The sequence below is a fragment of the Balaenoptera physalus genome (genome assembly GCF_965194825.1).
Source record: "Balaenoptera physalus genome assembly, chromosome: 4".
In the NCBI taxonomy this organism is placed as follows: Eukaryota; Metazoa; Chordata; class Mammalia; order Artiodactyla; family Balaenopteridae; genus Balaenoptera; species Balaenoptera physalus.
In genome coordinates this window covers 30895034-30908665 of record NC_138891.1, presented here as the reverse complement: position 1 = coordinate 30908665, position 13632 = coordinate 30895034, and the positions used below count along the sequence as shown (strand labels likewise).

At 39.9% G+C, this 13632-nt stretch overlaps 1 pseudogene across 1 annotated transcript; it reads right to left on the bottom strand.

The window, feature by feature from the left end:
* Positions 1-679: 679 nt before the first annotated feature.
* LOC309659601 (methionine aminopeptidase 1D, mitochondrial pseudogene) lies at positions 680-3647 on the bottom strand (annotated as a pseudogene). The gene is made up of 2 exons: positions 1040-3647; positions 680-826 (listed from the first exon to the last, which is right to left on the bottom strand). The product of its transcript is annotated as a methionine aminopeptidase 1D, mitochondrial pseudogene (transcript).
* Positions 3648-13632: the final 9985 nt, after the last annotated feature.

The following is a 13632-nucleotide window of genomic DNA, read 5'->3' as shown; positions in this document are numbered from 1 at the left end:
GATCTCTGAGAACCAAGACCAGCTGCTCTGGGATCCCAACATCCTCCCCAAGAGCGAAGGTACTGTACCTGGCGGAGAAGCGGTGATGGCATGAGATGGCCGTGTCTCAGCTCGGGGAGGGAGAAACGGTGAAAAGACAGCAAGCAGGCGCCGTATGAACTGGTGAGCTGCAATTTTAACGCGGAGAAGGGCGGGTGCGGGCTTCCGAGTGCACCAGAAGCGCTTCCATCCAATCCAGGCCAAGAAGGTGCACAGGCGGTTGGTGGGAGCGAGTGGGGAGTACTACTCCCTGTGGAAGCAGCTGGAGTGCTCAGACTCCTCTGAGCAGATGCGGTTGAGGCGGAGGAAGCACGGACGGCCTTCCGGGAACCACGGCCGCAAAACAGCTCCTCGCCGCCCTGCTGCCGCGGCTGGCAACCCGGAACAGCAACCCCTGACACGCATGCGCACAGTGCACAGAGCGAGGCAGCGCGAGCGGCGGTCTGGGTGGGCCTGGGAAAGCTCCGACGGCCTTGCGTCTTTGTCCCTGTCAGTTCCGGCAGCCGGACGTGCCGAGATGTGTCCCTGCCCCAGGGGCCCCCAGCCCTGGCCGACCCGGCCGCAGCCGCTCTGGAGCCTGGCGCCAGCCAGAGACCGGCAGTGGGTTGGCCCTGCTCGGACCCTCCTGGAGAGCTGTCCCTCATCTCCAACCACTTGGATATGCACTGAGGGCCCGAGGAGGCCGTGCCCGGCACAGGTAACCTTGTCCGTCCTTGAGTTTGGAGTCATTGGCGTTGAGGACGTGAATCCCTTCCTGGCTGCCGACGCAGCGTGCTTGGCCCCTGGGCTGCGCTCAGAGAGGCCCTGTTAGGCTGAAACTGATGACCTGTTGATCCCTGGCCACAGGCGGGCGTGTGTGGCCAAACTGGAGATGGGGCTGCCGCGGGGCCTTGCCTCTTCGCGACCCTACCCCTCCCTGTGGGCTTCTCTGCGTTAGCATACTTAAAGGACTGGGGTGAGAGGTGGCCCGGCCATGGGCCCTGCCCCTCCCTGCAGGCACCACCGCCCTGCGCCAGGCTGCCGCCCCCTCCGTGGGCCCCATCTGGCAGCTGGATACCCACCGGGTACCCGGCAGCCAGCAGAGGCCAAGGAAAGGCGACCTTGCCCAGCATCCCACAAAATGGGGACACACTTGCAAACCAGTCTGACGAGTTACGTGGTTGATTGTGTTTCCAGTGACAGAGAAGGGAATCCCGCTCAGCCCGCTTCAGTTGCTTCATCTCTACACCTCCTGGCAACCTCCACTAACTTTTCACCACATTCATCCACATTGACCACCGAAAATGTTTCAGAGGTGGCTCCGCAGTAGCCATTGTGATAGAGTGTGACTTCAAAGTTGATAATATCTCCAGTCCTGGAGAGGTCGACAGTCAGGAATACCATGACATAGCACATTGTTTACAGAGGTGCAAACAGGTTTTGGAAAACCTCCTTAGCCTAGAGGTAAGGGATAGACATCATGACTGATGACTGCCTGGTGAACAAGAGCATCTCTCTCTTCAGTTGTCATGTCAACCTTTAAACTCTTCCCGGCCAGCTGAGGAGCCTGACAAAGCCCTTGAATCTGATCTTTATTCTTAACTTCTTTGCTGTCTCCACAGTCAGGTACAATGCCTGTCATCACATAGTCTAGCTTCCTTATGTGCTTAGGGACTGGATGAGCTGAAGAAACTGCATCCTGCAAAACTACACTGTGTGAAATATCTCTTTGTCTCCAGAAAAAGAAATTTCTTCATTATTGACTGCTTGTGTAAGTAGATATGATTGAGCAGTGAAGAGAAGATTCTATGCCAGCCTCTGCGGGATAAGCAGGTAGACACCATTGGGTGCTGCCATATTGGCAGTGGTCACCAATACACCAGACATATTCAGGAGGGGGGAGTGGATGAAATGGGTGAAGGGGTCAAAAGGTACAAACTTCTAGTTACAAAATAAATGACACGGGGATGTAATATACAGCATGATGTTAGTCTTATATTTATATGTTATATCCTGTGTTTGTAGTTATACTTAGAGGGAAGATTTGGTAAAATACATCTATCTTCCTGGAAGTGGAAGCTGCTTTTCTTTTTATATAGATTATTTTTATCTCTACTTATTTAGATCTTATTTTACTTATTTTTAACTTTATGGAGAGAGTCTCATGCTGAACCTACTCTTTAGGGATTTTTTTAATGTTAATATCACATTGTTAGGAGTCATCCATAAGGCAGCACGTTCCCGTGTAGCTTATTCGATCTGACTGCTGTGTATATATACTGTGGTTTATTCATCCAGTCACCTGTGGATGGATATTTGTGATGTTTCCAGGTTTTTACTCATGTGAATCAGCTGGTGTGAACAGTCTTTTACATGCATCGTGTCTTACATGTGCTAGAGTTTCTCTTGAAATATACCTAGGAGTGGATTGCTAGGCTACAGATTATGTAAATCTTAAACTATAGAAGATAATGCTAAATTATTTTTTAAAGTGGTTGCACTAATTTATGTTACTACTAGTAATGTGTTAGAGATACTACAGATCCTTACTGAGCAGCAGCCTGAAAACTTGCCCCGGGCAGTAAGCTGGGGTAATTATGGGGCTCCCCTCAAATTTTCCCTTCTCAGGCATCACTCACTGTCTGTTGTTGCCTAATGACCAATATGTAAAAGTTACTGTTCTATATTTTTGGATTTTTTTTTTTTTTTTGGTTGTTTTTGGCAGTTGAGTCAATCTGGTCCCAGATTCACCATCTTGTTTGGAAGTAGAAGTCTTTTAAAACCATTTTAGCCCCTACTTTTTCTGTAGTAATTGTCTCAGTTTTTATTTATAAAGTCATTTGTGTCGTCTCTCTACTTGATTAATTTTGCTAAAGTTTTATTTTGTTAGTTTTTCCAAATAGCCATTTTTTTCTTTGTTAGTCTTCTCTATTTTATGTTTTCTTTTATCCCTTATCTTGTGTTTTCTTTAGTTTTTATCGTGTTATTTTTCTAACCTCTTAATTTTGGCAATTAATTTGTTAATTTTGGGGCTTTCATTCTTTTCCCTTAATATTCATGTTTAAGGCTATAAATTTCCCTCAGATCACTGCTTTTGTTGTGTCACATGAATTTTGATATATAGTTTGAAAACCTTTAAATCAGTTCTAGATATTTTAAAATTCTCATTATGACCTCATTGTAACTCATGAGTTATTTATCAGGGTTTAAAATAGAATTTCAAATAAGTGGGGATCAAGAATTTATATTTGTTTTATTAATGTCTAACTTAGTTGCATACTTATTTTTATAAATTATTGAGGCTTTTTTATGACCTAATTCATGGTAAATTTCATCAGTAGTCATATATACTTGAGAACAATATTTTGATTGTAATTGTTGGATGCAGAATTCAATGTATGTTCATTAACTTAAGTTTCTTAGTTCTGTCCTTCAGATCTTGTATATCTTTGCTGATTTTTTAAAATTAATTTTTATGTTTTAAAATTAATTTTTATTTTTTGGCTGTGTTGGGTCTTCATTGCTGCATGTGGGCTTTCTCTAGTTGTGGCTAGCAGGGGCTACTCTTTGTTGCAGTGCGCAGGCTTTTCATTGTGGTGGCTTCTCTTGTTGCGGAGCATGGGCTCTAGGCAGGCTTCAGTAGTTGTGGCATGTGGGCTCAGTGGTTGTGGCTTGCGGGCTCCAGAGCACAGGCTCAGCAGTTGTAGCGCATGGGCTTAGTTGCTCCGTGGCATGTGGGATCTTCCCGGACCAGGGATTGAACCTGTGTCCCCTGCATTGGCAGGTGGATTCTTAACCACTGCACCACCAGGGAAGTCCCTGCTGATTTTTTTTTGTCTATTTGACTTCTCAAGAATTGAGAGAGGTGTGCTGAAATCTCTCACTATGATGGTGGATTTATTACTCTGTCCCTGCAGTTCCAATAAAATTAACTTCATATGCTTTAAGGCAATTTTATTAGTAACTGTGTATTAAAATTACTTCATCTTTTTGGAGAATTGAATTAAGTAGTAAATTGAATTATCTCTCCCTAATAATACATTTTACTTTAATATTTGTTTTATCTATTATTAGTATAGCTACAGCAACTTTCTTTTAGTTGTGTTTACTTCATATTTCATTTTGTATCCTTTTACTTTTAACCTTTGTGTTTTCTTATGGTTTAGGTATATCTTTTATAAACAGCATATTTTAGATTTTATAAAATCCAAACTGTGACTTTTATCTTTTAAAGTTTTAGTTCATATTTATTTATGCTAATTGCTAATATACTTGGACCAGTTTTAAATATCTTCACTTATTATTTCTGTTTTTTTCTCCCATTTCTATTTCTTTCCCCCATTTCATTTCCTTCCCTCCTTTAAATTGATAGCAGCTATATCTACTCAAAATGCTGATCTGGGAGTTGTTTGTTACTGATCCACAATGAGGTAAGGACCTCATGCCAGAACTTAAATTAAAGCACTGCTCCCTTCATTGAGAAAGTATGTAAAAATCATATCAGCAGTGTGGGTGGTGATGTGGTTGATGTACACGCTGGTGCAGAATCCTTCTCTTGTCAAGAACTGATAAATTGTTCACAGACCAGCTTGGTGGACTACACTTTGAGAAATACTGTTTAGCATGTTTTCACATCCCTTGTGAGATCCCAACGTTCAACATACTGATAATATCTAAGCTTTTAAATAGGGGTTGTTATGAATATGTTTCTTTTTTTACTTTGATAATAGAGTTCTTTCTTGCCCTCTCTTTAAAATAGCAACCAACTTTAAGATAACAGCCAATATATTGGGTCTCTTTTATTCATGTATCATAGCATCTCTTGTATTTGTTTGTTCTCTTATTTAAGAATATCCCCAGCCTATTTTCAACATGGATCTTCGCATGGCAAACCTTCTGAGGCCTTATTTGCCTGACAGTATGTTTGTTAAGCCTTTACATTTGACTGATATTAGGCTGGATATAAAATTCTAATTTCTAAGTTCTTTTCCTTCAATATTTTGGAAATTGTACTCCCATAGTCTTTTTGCAGTCAGTGTTGCTTTTCTTATTCCTTTGATGTGGATATGCTTTTTCTTAGCTTTTAGAATTTTCTCTTTATCTTTCTTATTCTTAAATTTTAGTATAATGTGTAGATTTTTCTTTCTTCTCTTTGGTACTCTATAGGTTTTTTCAGTCTTAGTCCTGTTATCTTTTTAAAAATCTGGGATGTTTATCTACATTATTTCTTCAAATATTTACTCCTCTTTTAAAATATTCTTTTCTTTCTGTGATTTATATTATTTGGATTTTAGCACTTCTGTTTCTATTCTTTATACCTATTGACTTTTCTTTTATATTTCTCATTTCTTTGCCTTTTCTTTCTTTTCTCAGAAAATTGTCCTTTTTAAAATGTATCTTACCTTTCTGTTCTTTGTTTCAGCTATTATAATCTTATCTTTAAAGTATCTGCTTTACTCTTTTTAATGTATTTTTTCTTTTATCATATTGATACATTCTTCCCTTTTTAAAAATATATTTCATTAAGGTGATTTAAAATTATTAGTTTAAATATTTTGCTTCTGATGGAATCTAAAATACAGATAGTTGTACTCCTCAAATATCTTATCCTCTTGGTTTGTGGGCTTGTTTTTCCTGGAGGTATGTTTGACTCTGTCAAGCCGTACATATATGGGAAGGCCAGACCCCTGTCTCTGTCACTACAACCAGCTCAGGGGGTGAAAGTGGGGTGTATGCACGAGTCCTAGTGTGGAGAGGTCCAGGCAGTGAGGTCCAGTCACTCCTCACTCTAAAAAAAGAAAGCAGGGCTTTGCTTGCCCCTCAGCTTTAGAGATCTTCCTTAAACATAACAACTTTAAGGAGATCTTCCTTAAACATAACAACTTCCAGAAGTCATTACCTTGTTTTTCTACACCATAACACAGTGGCTTCTGCCATTGATTTTCTTTTTTTTTTTGAGATCACTTAGACCAAGTCTGAGTTGCTGTAGGTGTGGGGTATTCTTTGTCCCAACAGTACCTTTTTTTTTCTTTTTTTGGTTTTGTTTTGTTTGACTATGTGCCAAGCATTGCATTAAGTGCTTTATTTTTTTTTCAACTTTTTATTTTATATTGGAGTATAGCAGATTAACAATGTTGTGATAGTTTCAGGCGCACAGCAAAGCGACTCAGCCATACATATACATGTACCCTTTCTCCCCCAAACTCCCCTCCCATCCAGGCTGCCGCATAACACTGAGCAGTGTTCCCTGTGCTACACAGTAGGTCCTTGTTGGTTATCCATTTTAAATATAGCAGTGTGTACATGTCAATCCCAAACTCCCTAACTATCCCATCCCCCTATCCTTCCCCCTGGTAACCATAAGTTCATTTGCTAAGTCCAACAGTACCTTTTCTACTTTATACTGGGCTGCCTCTTGGGCAGGTTGAAGCCACTCTTTCTTTCTTACAGTAATTCAGAACAACCTTCTGTCTTTATTTCAAGGATTTCTCATATCTTTCTTGGTGTCTTTGGTTGATCTTGGGTGTGAGAGCCAATAATAGTGCCTGTTCACCTTCCTAGTAGGATCTGGAAATGGATCCACCACCCTTTGCTACTGTTTTTAGGGACTAACATTTTTTTTTTTTCAGCACAAATTAACATATAGTTTTGTCTCATGGTTTTATTTTTACAGAGTGTTTAGCATGTAAATATAAATGTAGAATATAAAATACTATACTGAAGGTCTTTGTGTTCCATTTCCAATCTTTAGCCATACACAATCACATTTTTTTATGCTGCAAGTTTTTTTCACCTTATTTTTTTGAGTATACTTCTTTTGGTTTGTTCTTTTTGTTTATTTTAATGGTTCTAGTGTTTATTCTTAATACATTGCATAATATTCTAAAAAATTACATACTAAAATTTATTAAAGCTCTCTTATGTTTAGGTTATTTTTACTTCTCACTACTAGAGATGATTATAACATCTTTAAAAATATATCTTTTTCTTTTGATTTATTGGTTTAGATTTATTTTAAGAATGAGGTTACAAGGTCCATGGATGTAAAAACTTTATGGCTCTTGATAAGTATTGCCAAATTGCAAATTGAATGATGCTATTCTTTGAATGGTTTTCTATACACTTATTCTGATGTATACTTAATTGCATATGCACAAACTTGTTGTATATCACTTAAGACAATTCCTCTTCTGTCTTTTTACACTACTCTGATTACATTTTTTAAGGATACATTAAATTTAAATGGTGATAGACCATCTTCCTTTTTTTAAAACCACTATATCTTCCAAATAGCCCTGTAAAATCCTCTTAATTCTAATTCTAATTTAAGTAATTAGGAATATAAATAAAAATTGAGACAATGGGGGACATTTACTCCCTCAGATTCTACCAGTATAGAGAGTATGTATTATTTACATAGTTTGAAGTCTTAGGTGTCCCAGAAAGGTACAAAATATTTTTTGAAATCAGTGTTACCTGCAGAAGTTGTCTGAAAGTGTGACCCTCCCCTTCTGTTTGGAGCCATGTAAGTCCTGGGGTTTTGTCATGTAAGAAAGGAATGGGGATTGGAAAGAACAGCTGTTATGCTTCTTGCCAACCCTAATGCCTGGTACTCAAACTAGATTTAATTTGATCTAGAAAAAATGCAAAAAGGTAACATTGTGTACATATTGAAGGTCTGCTATTCATAACTGTTGTCATCTTTAAACAAAGACTCAGAATATATTGCTTACATTTTTATTTTCAGTATAATTTATAAGATTCCTGAAATAATTATGGTCAATATGTGCTAAGCACTGTTTTAGATATTATATGTTTAATCCTCTCTTTAATTTTTGCTGCATAACAATGTCAAAATCTTGGGGATTTACAATAATAAACATTCATTTTCTCCTTCACAGGTCTGTGGGTTGTCTGTGGCTCAGCTGGGCTCCAGGATTGGCCATCCTTGGCTCCAGGCTGTGGGTTGGATTCCCGTCTGCTTCACCAGTGCCAGCGGCTCTCTGGGGCATGCTCTTCTTATTGCAGACCACAGAAATGTAAGTCGGCAGGCCAAATCACACAACCGTATTTAAAACTTCTGCTTTCATCACATCTGCTAAAATTCCATCATCCCACACAAATCACGTGGCCAAGACCAACTGCAGTAGGCTGGGGTATATACTCTGCCCCCACTGGGAGACACTGAAAAGTCACATGGCAAAGACTGTGGATGTGTAACTTTATTAGGGAGTGAGTGAGGAAGTGAGAATAATAATCCTGTATATCATAATCCTCAAAGCAACAGTGTAGATGGTCTACTGTTAACTCACCATCATCCTCATCCCTTATATTATATTAAAGGTGCTGATGGTTGCACTGCATTTCATGGGGGATGCCTAGTGTATTAGCTTGGGTTGCCATAACAAAATACCATAGACTGGGTGGTGTAAACAACAGACATTTATTCCTTACAGTTCTGGAGGCTGGGAACCTGAGATGAGGGGGCCAGCCAGCATGGTTGGGTTCTGGTGAGAGCTCTCTGCCTGGCTTGCTGCCTTCTCACAGTGCCCTTATGCGGTGGGTAGAGAGAGGGAACAAACTCTCTGGTGTCTTCTTATAGGAGCACCAGTTCCATCACGGGGGGCCCACCCTAATGACCTCACTTAAACCTAATTATATCCTAAAGTTACTGTCTCTAAATACCATCACATTGGGGGTTAGGCTGTCAACATGTGAATTGGGGGACGAACACAATTCAGTCCCTAGTACCTAAGAGCAACATTTCCCAGAACCCCTAGCCAGCAGAGTTCTGGGTCAGGTTCTGTTAATGAGAAACATTTACTTGACATAACGAAAAATGCAAAATTAGGAGAAAGCATTATTCTCTGCCAGCAGGTGGGCAGGTAAAGGGCAAATGGCAGTCATGAAGTTTACTTTGAGTTCTGGGCATGTTTTTGAATCACTTGCTTTGGCGCTGGGGGCAGCTGAGAAGGATCGTTAGCAGAGGTTTTCCATGATTCTTAAGCCTTCTCATCTCTGAAAGCCAGTGATGGTTTCCCTGACTTCTGCTCCCTCAGACCTTTCCATGATTTTGTAAGTACTTATAATATTTTATTGAAGTTAAGATCCCATCAGTTGTGTCACTATGAAAGAAAAAAGAGCTACCAATTAGATTAAAAAAATTTAATCCCTAGGATTTTTATTCCATACTTTTAAAAAGGGCTCTTTTAGACAGGTCTCAAAAATATGTGTGATAAAAAAATATATCACAATTGTACATACATAAAAATGCAAATATGAGCACAGTAAATTTGCTGTTATTCCTGAAATAACCTCATATTCAGAATTTTGCTCCTGTGAATAATTTTTCTCCACTTAGAGGCCTCAGTGTGTGTTTTTCCACTCAACAGGAGGCGTCAGGAGCATTGGTAACAGATCATTTCTTTTAGAGTGCTCTGTCATTATCTCCTGTCTTTTTTCTTACAAGCTGCGAACAGCTGTTCTGCCAGTTTGGTTGGCGTTATCTTGATTTTATGTCAACTCGTATTCCATTCTCAGAGCTTACTCAAATGGTCTGTGGGTTCAATATGTGAGGATTTGCAATGGTTCAATTAGGCCACCGGGAATGACCATGAGATTCTGCACTTCTCAATGGGCTTATTCTTTACCCATCTTAATACACATTTCTGCGATGTATCAAGAGCTAACCTAACTGGTAGGTTCTGTAGGGTTCCTGGACATCTATTCTGAGGACTTTGAGTTAGCTCAGTGGCAACCCATCTATGTTTTTTGAGCACATACTATAACATTTTGGGGGAAGATCTCATTTTTGTATATCATTTTGCAGTTTAAAATTAAATGTAATACCCATGGAATGTACAACAGCAAGAGTGAACCTTAATGTAACTAAGGACTGGGCGACAGGGCTGTGTCAGTGTTGGTTCACTGATTGTAATAAATGTACACCGTGGTGGAAGATGTCGCTGAGGGAGGCTTTGCACATGTGGAGGCTGGAGTTACATGGGAACTCTCTGTGCTTTCTGCTCAGTTTTGCTGTGCATCTAAAATTGCTGTAAAGAATAAATAAAGTCTATTAAAAAGTAAATATAACAACAGTTATTGGCAATTATGCATAGCTTTACAGGTTTAGGCTGCTTTTTATAACCTGTGTCATGATCTCCATCTCTTTAGCACCTTTATCAGTGATGATATCATCACTAGGGTTTCTTTAACATTTTTTATTTGACTAATAAACAAAAAGCTTTATTAATTTCCTCAACTGAATCACATGTTGCTGGAAATTAAGTAACTTCTGTTCACAGTCAGCCAAAAGTTTCTGACAAATTGATACTTAGGGCCTTAAGGATAATCCTGGGTGGTACGTGAATTATTCACATAAGCCTCTCTTTCATCTCTTCTGGATGATTTGGCCATTTCTCCTGCCTTCATTTCCCTTTTCGTTTGGGTTCCCCTAAAAGCAGAGCCTGAGACAAGGATGTGGGTACATAGAGAACATATTTAGAAAGTGATCTCTGGAGGCAGGTGGCCTTCTAGGGGCATTAATGTCACCCCTGGGGGCATTTACTGTCCCTTGCCCCCCAGTTTCCAGGCTTCTCTACGGTAGAAAGCAGAAACACCCTTATTGTTTTGAATAAAGGGAAAGAATGATGATAAAGACAGAGTGATGGCTACTGGGAGGTGCTACGCTGGTTTTGTTTTTTCCACGATACTTGCTAGGCCAAAGTGCGTAAACTTGAGACTTAGCGTGATCTTATGACGTTTATTCTCCCAGCCTGTTTGCATTTCTGCTTCTTTAACAACTGCTGGGGATGGATGCTGCTTGTCTATCCCAAGTGTGTCTACTCTGCGTTCTCCAGTTCGCTCCAAACCCCTATCAGCCCACCATAAATTAATAATTTGGCAGTCTCATTGTAGAAGTCAGACCCTAGTGAGTCTGGTTGACATGCGTTCATTTAGCGGAGCCTGTTCACTCCTCATCACACTTCTGCACGTCGGATTCTGAACTGTGGTCCCTCCACCTAGGCATTGCCATCCTAGGAGGCCCTGCTGAAGCAGCCTGCCAGGATTGGTCTTATCCTTTACCATGTCATAGATGTGGTAGGTGCTATGGGGAATAAAAAAGAAGTTTATGCAATAGTAGCTGATTTCCAAGAGTATAGATGCATGCTCAGGAGTAACCCTACACAAGGGGTAGTTTATCAAAGTCAGCGACTCAAACTCTGGGAACAAGTGCAAGGGAGGAGGCTCCCATAGACTGGAACCTTTTGGAAAGGCCCCATGAAGGGGCTGGTCTGAGCAGTGAATATGAATTGGGGGAGTGATGTTGATAAAGACTCCTAGGACACGTTCATTTTAGATTCTGGCCCTCCGGAGCAAATGCCATGTTAAAACTCGATCTTATTCCTCTCTGGTCACCAAATTGTCTAGTAAGTTAGTTGAAGTCTGTAGACACTAAGAGCAGGCAACTTGATTGTGGGATTGAGGTTTGAATGTAGGTCCAAATGCTATGTTTGCTGAGGAGCTTGGTGACTGGCATTTAGCAGTGTCCTTGGAGAGGCTTAGTGGCTTACTTGTGTATGGGAAGTTCAGTTTCTGAATGCCTGGAAGCTCTGGATAAGAGCCATAGATGCAGTGGGACCCATAACGGGGAGAACCTGGTAGCTTGCTCTTTGAGACAGCCAGATGTACTACGGTCCACACACTTGGGTCCAAGCCATCGTGTCACCTGGGCCGGATTGCTGGGGGAATTGCTGTCCCTGGCCTGGTGGGTGACACTGACCAGCTCCTGGGTGGACCTGCACCTTCTGGCCCCTCTTCTTCATCACTATGGAAGAGCTGTAACCATTGCTTTTCCATGGGCTGTGGTAGCATGGAGGCAGGGGTCTAAGGTGGCTGGGAGGAACATTAAACCTTCCTTTTGTTTACTCATTCCTTGTGAGCCTATGGTGTCTGTAAAGTCTCACTTGTTAGACAGGAAACGGTTCACTTTCAGTTCCAGAGGACTTGAATGAAGAACCACAAGAACTTATGGTCACTTTTGGAAGGCACTGTGTTTGGGGCTTAGACGTGGGTTCAAACCTTAATGCTGCCCCTCCAGGGAAAACCACGGGTGATTCTCTTAGATTCTTTGAGTCTTGGTTTCCTCCTTTATTTGGTGGTTAATTATACCTAGCTCATAGCATTGTTGGGAGAGTAAATAAAATGATGTAAAGTACCTGGCATGGAGCTCCAGAAGTGTCAGCTCCCTTCTAATACAGCCTAATATGTCAGTTGTGATACCTGAAGCTAAAGCCTTAAAAGTCCAATTTAAATTTAATGAAAAAAATAAGATATTTATACATTATTTAAAAAAGAAACACTGTGAGAAAAATCTTTAGATTTAAGCTGAGGGACTTTGAAGATGGAATTATAGTCTTATTTCCTAAATGCAGTTGTTTTCAGTGACTATTTTATTCACTTTATATGGAAAAAATATGTCATATAGAAGAGACAGCCTTGGTGTATGGGCATCTGATGAAGTGCAGCTAATTAAACACATAATTTGGTACAGACTGTGTACCCAACATATTTTGGCACATAAAATATTTACTCTGATAGACTGAAGCTGTTACTCTGAACTGGGTCTGAGTTGTTTTGAGACTGAGTGTTTTTAATTTAGCAAACGATAATGACTTCATTACTTCTGACTTTGTGTATCTGGTTTCAGCCTGGAATGAGATTTTATTGCTGTGCTTTTAGCTTTTGGTAAGATTGCTTGATAGACTGTCTCTGCTAAGTTCCTGTTTCTGAAAAGGACATTAAATACATTTTTTCTTTTTTTTAAATTTAAATTTTAATTTATTTTTTATTGATGTATAGTTGATGTACAATATGATGTAAGTTACAGGTATACAATATAGTAATTCACAATTTTTGATTAAACTCCATTTATAGTTATTATAAAATATTGGCTATATTCCCTGTGTTCTACAATATATCCTTGTAGCTTATTTTTTTAATTTTTTTTTTTAATTTTTAAAATTTATTTATTGTTTGAATTTTTGAATTTTATTTTGTTTATTTGTTTATACAGCAGGTTCTTATTAGTCATCCATTTTACAAACATCAGTATATACATGTCAATCCCAATCTCCCAATTCATCACACCAACACCCCCACCCGCCGCCACTTTCCCCCCCTTGGTGTCCATACATTTGTTCTCTACATCTATGTCTCAATTTCTGCCCTGCAAACTGGTTCATCTGTACCATTTTTCTAGGTTCCACATATATGCATTAATATACCATATTTGTTTTTGTCTTTCTGACTTACTTCACTCTGTATGACAGTCTCTAGATTCATCCACGTCTCTACAAATGACCCAATTTCGTTCCTTTTTATGACTGAGTAATATTCCATTGTATATATGTGCCACATCTTGTTTATCCATTCATCTGTCAATGGACATTTAGGTTGCTTCCATGACCTGGCTATTGTAAATAGTGCTGCAGTGAACATTGGGGTGCATGTGTCTTTTTGAATTATGGTTTTCTCTGGGTATACACCCAGTAGTGGTGTTGCTGGGTTGTATGGTAGTTCTATTTTTAGTTTTTTGAGGAACCTCCATACTGT